Source organism: Rhinoderma darwinii, chromosome 4 (genome assembly GCF_050947455.1).
Source record: "Rhinoderma darwinii isolate aRhiDar2 chromosome 4, aRhiDar2.hap1, whole genome shotgun sequence".
NCBI classification, from domain to species: Eukaryota; Metazoa; Chordata; class Amphibia; order Anura; family Rhinodermatidae; genus Rhinoderma; species Rhinoderma darwinii.
The window spans coordinates 822,501-831,653 of record NC_134690.1 but is presented as its reverse complement, the minus strand read 5'-3'; the positions used below and the strand labels follow the sequence as shown (position 1 = coordinate 831,653).

The 9,153-nt window shown below is 45.2% G+C and overlaps 1 non-coding gene across 1 annotated transcript; it reads right to left on the bottom strand.

The window, feature by feature from the left end:
• Positions 1-3,146: 3,146 nt before the first annotated feature.
• TRNAT-CGU (transfer RNA threonine (anticodon CGU)) lies at positions 3,147-3,218 on the bottom strand. Its single transcript has one exon. It is a non-coding gene; the product is annotated as a tRNA-Thr (tRNA).
• Positions 3,219-9,153: the final 5,935 nt, after the last annotated feature.

Sequence of the window (9,153 nt, the reverse complement as noted above, 5' to 3'; positions counted from 1 at the left end):
CGATCCCGCTACTTCTCGCATGCAAAGCGAGCGCTCTACCATTTGAGCTAATTCCCCATTTGTGCCGTCGGGTTGTGGTGCTTGAGACACCACAGGTGTGATTTACACATGTTGGTAAACCGGTTGTATTAAAGCTTTTTTTTTTTTTTCTTTAAGTATGGATGTCTCTCTGCCGTAAGGAAAGGAAGAGTGTGGAGCTTGCGGGGTGCCAGGTGTTGTAAAAGTATAGGTTACCCATAGGTTTTACCATTTTCTAACATGCTAGGAGTCAAGAATTGTGAGGAGGAAAAAAAAATCCCCAAATCAGGCTAAGAAAGTGGCAATGTAGAAGAAATAGTGCAGATCCTTTGGCTTTTTTGGTTGTTGGCCCAGAGGTCTACACCTGCCCCCCTCTGTTGAAGTAGAGACAATGGGTAGTATGAGAAATTGAGATTTAAAAAGCTGGATAAGAGCACTTAGCAGAGGATGGTTTCGATCCATCGACCTCTGGGTTATGGGCCCAGCACGCTTCCGCTGCGCCACTCTGCTGTTGCTTGCCTTCTAAGCTTGCCTTCTAAGCTTGCCACTGCCTGTTTCCTAAGCTTGCAAATATGTTTCATGAGCAAGCAACGAGAGGAAAAATGTCCCGTGTTTTGAGAAGATCTGCAATCAAAACTATTGGAGAATGCGGGCATCGATCCCGCTACTTCTCGCATGCAAAGCGAGCGCTCTACCATTTGAGCTAATTCCCCATTTGTACTGCCGGATTGTGGTGCTTGAGACACCACAGGTGTGATTTACACATGTTGGTAAACCGGTTGTATTAAAGCTTTTTTTTTTTTTTTTTAAGTATGGATGTCACTCTGCCGTAAGGAAAGGAAGAGTGTGGAGCTTGCGGGGTGCCAGGTGTTGTAAAAGTATAGGTTACCCATAGGTTTTACCATTTTCTAACATGCTAGGAGTCAAGAATTGTGAGGAGGAAAAAAAAATCCCCAAATCAGGCTAAGAAAGTGGCAATGTAGAAGAAATGGTGCAGATCCTTTGGCTTTTTTGGTTGTTGGCCCAGAGGTCTACACCTGCCCCCCTCTGTTGAAGTAGAGACAATGGGTAGTATGAGAAATTGAGATTTAAAAAGCTGGATAAGAGCACTTAGCAGAGGATGGTTTCGATCCATCGACCTCTGGGTTATGGGCCCAGCACGCTTCCGCTGCGCCACTCTGCTGTTGCTTGCCTTCTAAGCTTGCCTTCTAAGCTTGCCACTGCCTGTTTCCTAAGCTTGCAAATATGTTTCATGAGCAAGCAACGAGAGGAAAAATGTCCCGTGTTTTGAGAAGATCTGCAATCAAAACTATTGGAGAATGCGGGCATCGATCCCGCTACTTCTCGCATGCAAAGCGAGCGCTCTACCATTTGAGCTAATTCCCCATTTGTGCCGCCGGGTTGTGGTGCTTGAGACACCACAGGTGTGATTTACACATGTTGGTAAACCGGTTGTATTAAAGCTTTTTTTTTTTTTTTTTAAGTATGGATGTCTCTCTGCCGTAAGGAAAGGAAGAGTGTGGAGCTTGCGGGGTGCCAGGTGTTGTAAAAGTATAGGTTACCCATAGGTTTTACCATTTTCTAACATGCTAGGAGTCAAGAATTGTGAGGAGGAAAAAAAAATCCCCAAATCAGGCTAAGAAAGTGGCAATGTAGAAGAAATGGTGCAGATCCTTTGGCTTTTTTGGTTGTTGGCCCAGAAGTCTACACCTGCCTCCCTCTGTTGAAGTAGAGACAATGGGTAGTATGAGAAATTGAGATTTAAAAAGCTGGATAAGAGCACTTAGCAGAGGATGGTTTCGATCCATCGACCTCTGGGTTATGGGCCCAGCACGCTTCCGCTGCGCCACTCTGCTGTTGCTTGGCTTCTAAGCTTGCCTTCTAAGCTTGCCACTGCCTGTTTCCTAAGCTTGCAAATATGTTTCATGAGCAAGCAACGAGAGGAAAAATGTCCCGTGTTTTGAGAAGAACTGCAATCAAAACTATTGGAGAATGCGGGCATCGATCCCGCTACTTTTCGCATGCAAAGCGAGCGCTCTACCATTTGAGCTAATTCCCCATTTGTGCCGCCGGGTTGTGGTGCTTGAGACACCACAGGTGTGATTTACCCATGTTGGTAAACCGGTTGTATTAAAGCTTTTTTTTTTTTTTTAAGTATGGATGTCTCTCTGCCGTAAGGAAAGGAAGAGTGTGGAGCTTGCGGGGTGCCAGGTGTTGTAAAAGTATAGGTTACCCATAGGTTTTACCATTTTCTAACTTGCTAGGAGTCAAGAATTGTGAGGAGGAAAAAAAAAATCCCCAAATCAGGCTAAGAAAGTGGCAATGTAGAAGAAATGGTGCAGATCCTTTGGCTTTTTTGGTTGTTGGCCCAGAGGTCTACACCTGCCCCCCTCTGTTGAAGTAGAGACAATGGGTAGTATGAGAAATTGAGATTGAAAAAGCTGGATAAGAGCACTTAGCAGAGGATGGTTTCGATCCATCGACCTCTGGGTTATGGGCCCAGCACGCTTCCGCTGCGCCACTCTGCTGTTGCTTGCCTTCTAAGCTTGCCTTCTAAGCTTGCCACTGCCTGTTTCCTAAGCTTGCAAATATGTTTCATGAGCAAGCAACGAGAGGAAAATTGTCCCGTGTTTTGAGAAGATCTGCAATCAAAACTATTGGAGAATGCGGGCATCGATCCCGCTACTTCTCACATGCAAAGCGAGCGCTCTACCATTTGAGCTAATTCCCCATTTGTGCCGCTGGGTTGTGGTGCTTGAGACACCACAGGTGTGATTTACACATGTTGGTAAACCGGTTGTATTAAAGCTTTTTTTTTTTTTTTAAGTATGGATGTCTCTCTGCCGTAAGGAAAGGAAGAGTGTGGAGCTTGCGGGGTGCCAGGTGTTGTAAAAGTATAGGTTACCCATAGGTTTTACCATTTTCTAACATGCTAGGAGTCAAGAATTGTGAGGAGGAAAAAAAAAATCCCCAAATCAGGCTAAGAAAGTGGCAATGTAGAAGAAATGGTGCAGATCCTTTGGCTTTTTTGGTTGTTGGCCCAGAGGTCTACACCTGCCCCCCTCTGTTGAAGTAGAGACAATGGGTAGTATGAGAAATTGAGATTGAAAAAGCTGGATAAGAGCACTTAGCAGAGGATGGTTTCGATCCATCGACCTCTGGGTTACGGGCCCAGCACGCTTCCGCTGCGCCACTCTGCTGTTGCTTGCCTTCTAAGCTTGCCTTCTAAGCTTGCCACTGCCTGTTTCCTAAGCTTGCAAATATGTTTCATGAGCAAGCAACGAGAGGAAAATTGTCCCGTGTTTTGAGAAGAACTGCAATCAAAACTATTGGAGAATGCGGGCATCGATCCCGCTACTTCTCGCATGCAAAGCGAGCGCTCTACCATTTGAGCTAATTCCCCATTTGTGCCGCCGGGTTGTGGTGCTTGAGACACCACAGGTGTGATTTACACATGTTGGTAAACCGGTTGTATTAAAGCTTTTTTTTTTTATTTTTTTTTTAAGTATGGATGTCTCTCTGCCGTAAGGAAAGGAAGAGTGTGGAGCTTGCGGGGTGCCAGGTGTTGTAAAAGTATAGGTTACCCATAGGTTTTACCATTTTCTAACATGCTAGGAGTCAAGAATTGTGAGGAGGAAAAAAAAAATCCCCAAATCAGGCTAAGAAAGTGGCAATGTAGAAGAAATGGTGCAGATCCTTTGGCTTTTTTGGTTGTTGGCCCAGAGGTCTACACCTGCCCCCCTCTGTTGAAGTAGAGACAATGGGTAGTATGAGAAATTGAGATTGAAAAAGCTGGATAAGAGCACTTAGCAGAGGATGGTTTCGATCCATCGACCTCTGGGTTATGGGCCCGGAACGCTTCCGCTGCGCCACTCTGCTGTTGCTTGCCTTCTAAGCTTGCCTTCTAAGCTTGCCACTGCCTGTTTCCTAAGCTTGCAAATATGTTTCATGAGCAAGCAACGAGAGGAAAATTGTCCCGTGTTTTGAGAAGAACTGCAATCAAAACTATTGGAGAATGCGGGCATCGATCCCGCTACTTCTCGCATGCAAAGCGAGCGCTCTACCATTTGAGCTAATTCCCCATTTGTGCCGCCGGGTTGTGGTGCTTGAGACACCACAGGTGTGATTTACACATGTTGGTAAACCGGTTGTATTAAAGCTTTTATTTTTTATTTTTTTTTTAAGTATGGATGTCTCTCTGCCGTAAGGAAAGGAAGAGTGTGGAGCTTGCGGGGTGCCAGGTGTTGTAAAAGTATAGGTTACCCATAGGTTTTACCATTTTCTAACATGCTAGGAGTCAAGAATTGTGAGGAGGAAAAAAAAAATCCCCAAATCAGGCTAAGAAAGTGGCAATGTAGAAGAAATGGTGCAGATCCTTTGGCTTTTTTGGTTGTTGGCCCAGAGGTCTACACCTGCCCCCCTCTGTTGAAGTAGAGACAATGGGTAGTATGAGAAATTGAGATTGAAAAAGCTGGATAAGAGCACTTAGCAGAGGATGGTTTCGATCCATCGACCTCTGGGTTATGGGCCCAGCACGCTTCCGCTGCTCCACTCTGCTGTTGCTTGCCTTCTAAGCTTGCCTTCTAAGCTTTCCACTGCCTGTTTCCTAAGCTTGCAAATATGTTTCATGAGCAAGCAACGAGAGGAAAATTGTCCCGTGTTTTGAGAAGATCTGCAATCAAAACTATTGGAGAATGCGGGCATCGATCCCGCTACTTCTCGCATGCAAAGCGAGCGCTCTACCATTTGAGCTAATTCCCCATTTGTGCCGCCGGGTTGTGGTGCTTGAGACACCACAGGTGTGATTTACACATGTTGGTAAACCGGTTGTATTAAAGCTTTTTTTTTTTATTTTTTTTTTAAGTATGGATGTCTCTCTGCCGTAAGGAAAGGAAGAGTGTGGAGCTTGCGGGGTGCCAGGTGTTGTAAAAGTATAGGTTACCCATAGGTTTTACCATTTTCTAACATGCTAGGAGTCAAGAATTGTGAGGAGGAAAAAAAAAATCCCCAAATCAGGCTAAGAAAGTGGCAATGTAGAAGAAATGGTGCAGATCCTTTGGCTTTTTTGGTTGTTGGCCCAGAGGTCTACACCTGCCCCCCTCTGTTGAAGTAGAGACAATGGGTAGTATGAGAAATTGAGATTGAAAAAGCTGGATAAGAGCACTTAGCAGAGGATGGTTTCGATCCATCGACCTCTGGGTTATGGGCCCTGCACGCTTCCGCTGCGCCACTCTGCTGTTGCTTGCCTTCTAAGCTTGCCTTCTAAGCTTGCCACTGCCTGTTTCCTAAGCTTGCAAATATGTTTCATGAGCAAGCAACGAGAGGAAAATTGTCCCGTGTTTTGAGAAGAACTGCAATCAAAACTATTGGAGAATGCGGGCATCGATCCCGCTACTTCTCGCATGCGAAGCGAGCGCTCTACCATTTGAGCTAATTCCCCATTTGTGCCGCCGGGTTGTGGTGCTTGAGACGCCACAGGTGTGATTTACCCATGTTGGTAAACCGGTTGTATTAAAGCTTTTTTTTTTTATTTTTTTTTTAAGTATGGATGTCTCTCTGCCGTAAGGAAAGGAAGAGTGTGGAGCTTGCGGGGTGCCAGGTGTTGTAAAAGTATAGGTTACCCATAGGTTTTACCATTTTCTAACATGCTAGGAGTCAAGAATTGTGAGGAGGAAAAAAAAAATCCCCAAATCAGGCTAAGAAAGTGGCAATGTAGAAGAAATGGTGCAGATCCTTTGGCTTTTTTGGTTGTTGGCCCAGAGGTCTACACCTGCCCCCCTCTGTTGAAGTAGAGACAATGGGTAGTATGAGAAATTGAGATTTAAAAAGCTGGATAAGAGCACTTAGCAGAGGATGGTTTCGATCCATCGACCTCTGGGTTATGGGCCCAGCACGCTTCCGCTGCGCCACTCTGCTGTTGCTTGCCTTCTAAGCTTGCCTTCTAAGCTTGCCACTGCCTGTTTCCTAAGCTTGCAAATATGTTTCATGAGCAAGCAACGAGAGGAAAATTGTCCCGTGTTTTGAGAAGAACTGCAATCAAAACTATTGGAGAATGCGGGCATCGATCCCGCTACTTCTCGCATGCAAAGCGAGCGCTCTACCATTTGAGCTAATTCCCCATTTGTGCCGCCGGGTTGTGGTGCTTGAGACACCACAGGTGTGATTTACACATGTTGGTAAACCGGTTGTATTAAAGCTTTTTTTTTTTTTTTTTTTTTAAGTATGGATGTCTCTCTGCCGTAAGGAAAGGAAGAGTGTGGAGCTTGCGGGGTGCCAGGTGTTGTAAAAGTATAGGTTACCCATAGGTTTTACCATTTTCTAACATGCTAGGAGTCAAGAATTGTGAGGAGGAAAAAAAAATCCCCAAATCAGGCTAAGAAAGTGGCAATGTAGAAGAAATGGTGCAGATCCTTTGGCTTTTTTGGTTGTTGGCCCAGAGGTCTACACCTGCCCCCCTCTGTTGAAGTAGAGACAATGGGTAGTATGAGAAATTGAGATTGAAAAAGCTGGATAAGAGCACTTAGCAGAGGATGGTTTCGATCCATCGACCTCTGGGTTATGGGCCCAGCACGCTTCCGCTGCGCCACTCTGCTGTTGCTTGCCTTCTAAGCTTGCCTTCTAAGCTTGCCACTGCCTGTTTCCTAAGCTTGCAAATATGTTTCATGAGCAAGCAACGAGAGGAAAATTGTCCCGTGTTTTGAGAAGAACTGCAATCAAAACTATTGGAGAATGCGGGCATCGATCCCGCTACTTCTCGCATGCAAAGCGAGCGCTCTACCATTTGAGCTAATTCCCCATTTGTGCCGCCGGGTTGTGGTGCTTGAGACACCACAGGTGTGATTTACACATGTTGGTAAACCGGTTGTATTAAAGCTTTTTTTTTTTATTTTTTTTTTTAAGTATGGATGTCTCTCTGCCGTAAGGAAAGGAAGAGTGTGGAGCTTGCGGGGTGCCAGGTGTTGTAAAAGTATAGGTTACCCATAGGTTTTACCATTTTCTAACATGCTAGGAGTCAAGAATTGTGAGGAGGAAAAAAAAAATCCCCAAATCAGGCTAAGAAAGTGGCAATGTAGAAGAAATGGTGCAGATCCTTTGGCTTTTTTGGTTGTTGGCCCAGAGGTCTACACCTGCCCCCCTCTGTTGAAGTAGAGACAATGGGTAGTATGAGAAATTGAGATTGAAAAAGCTGGATAAGAGCACTTAGCAGAGGATGGTTTCGATCCATCGACCTCTGGGTTATGGGCCCAGCACGCTTCCGCTGCGCCACTCTGCTGTTGCTTGCCTTCTAAGCTTGCCTTCTAAGCTTGCCACTGCCTGTTTCCTAAGCTTGCAAATATGTTTCATGAGCAAGCAACGAGAGGAAAATTGTCCCGTGTTTTGAGAAGAACTGCAATCAAAACTATTGGAGAATGCGGGCATCGATCCCGCTACTTCTCGCATGCAAAGCGAGCGCTCTACCATTTGAGCTAATTCCCCATTTGTGCCGCCGGGTTGTGGTGCTTGAGACACCACAGGTGTGATTTACACATGTTGGTAAACCGGTTGTATTAAAGCTTTTTTTTTTTTTAAGTATGGATGTCTCTCTGCCGTAAGGAAAGGAAGAGTGTGGAGCTTGCGGGGTGCCAGGTGTTGTAAAAGTATAGGTTACCCATAGGTTTTACCATTTTCTAACATGCTAGGAGTCAAGAATTGTGAGGAGGAAAAAAAAAATCCCCAAATCAGGCTAAGAAAGTGGCAATGTAGAAGAAATGGTGCAGATCCTTTGGCTTTTTTGGTTGTTGGCCCAGAGGTCTACACCTGCCCCCCTCTGTTGAAGTAGAGACAATGGGTAGTATGAGAAATTGAGATTGAAAAAGCTGGATAAGAGCACTTAGCAGAGGATGGTTTCGATCCATTGACCTCTGGGTTATGCGCCCAGCACGCTTCCGCTGCGCCACTCTGCTGTTGCTTGCCTTCTAAGCTTGCCTTCTAAGCTTGCCACTGCCTGTTTCCTAAGCTTGCAAATATGTTTCATGAGCAAGCAACGAGAGGAAAATTGTCCCGTGTTTTGAGAAGAACTGCAATCAAAACTATTGGAGAATGCGGGCATCGATCCCTCTACTTCTCGCATGCAAAGCGAGCGCTCTACCATTTGAGCTAATTCCCCATTTGTGCCGCTGGGTTGTGGTGCTTGAGACACCACAGGTGTGATTTACACATGTTGGTAAACCGGTTGTATTAAAGCTTTTTTTTTTTATTTTTTTTTAAGTATGGATGTCTCTCTGCCGTAAGGAAAGGAAGAGTGTGGAGCTTGCGGGGTGCCAGGTGTTGTAAAAGTATAGGTTACCCATAGGTTTTACCATTTTCTAACATGCTAGGAGTCAAGAATTGTGAGGAGGAAAAAAAAAAATCCCCAAATCAGGCTAAGAAAGTGGCAATGTAGAAGAAATGGTGCAGATCCTTTGGCTTTTTTGGTTGTTGGCCCAGAGGTCTACACCTGCCCCCCTCTGTTGAAGTAGAGACAATGGGTAGTATGAGAAATTGAGATTGAAAAAGCTGGATAAGAGCACTTAGCAGAGGATGGTTTCGATCCATCGACCTCTGGGTTATGGGACCAGCACGCTTCCGCTGCGCCACTCTGCTGTTGCTTGCCTTCTAAGCTTGCCTTCTAAGCTTGCCACTGCCTGTTTCCTAAGCTTGCAAATATGTTTCATGAGCAAGCAACGAGAGGAAAATTGTCCCGTGTTTTGAGAAGAACTGCAATCAAAACTATTGGAGAATGCGGGCATCGATCCCGCTACTTCTCGCATGCAAAGCGAGCGCTCTACCATTTGAGCTAATTCCCCATTTGTGCCGCCGGGTTGTGGTGCTTGAGACACCACAGGTGTGATTTACACATGTTGGTAAACCGGTTGTATTAAAGCTTTTTTTTTTTATTTTTTTTTTAAGTATGGATGTCTCTCTGCCGTAAGGAAAGGAAGAGTGTGGAGCTTGCGGGGTGCCAGGTGTTGTAAAAGTATAGGTTACCCATAGGTTTTACCATTTTCTAACATGCTAGGAGTCAAGAATTGTGAGGAGGAAAAAAAAAATCCCCAAATCAGGCTAAGAAAGTGGCAATGTAGAAGAAATGGTGCAGATCCTTTGGCTTTTTTGGTT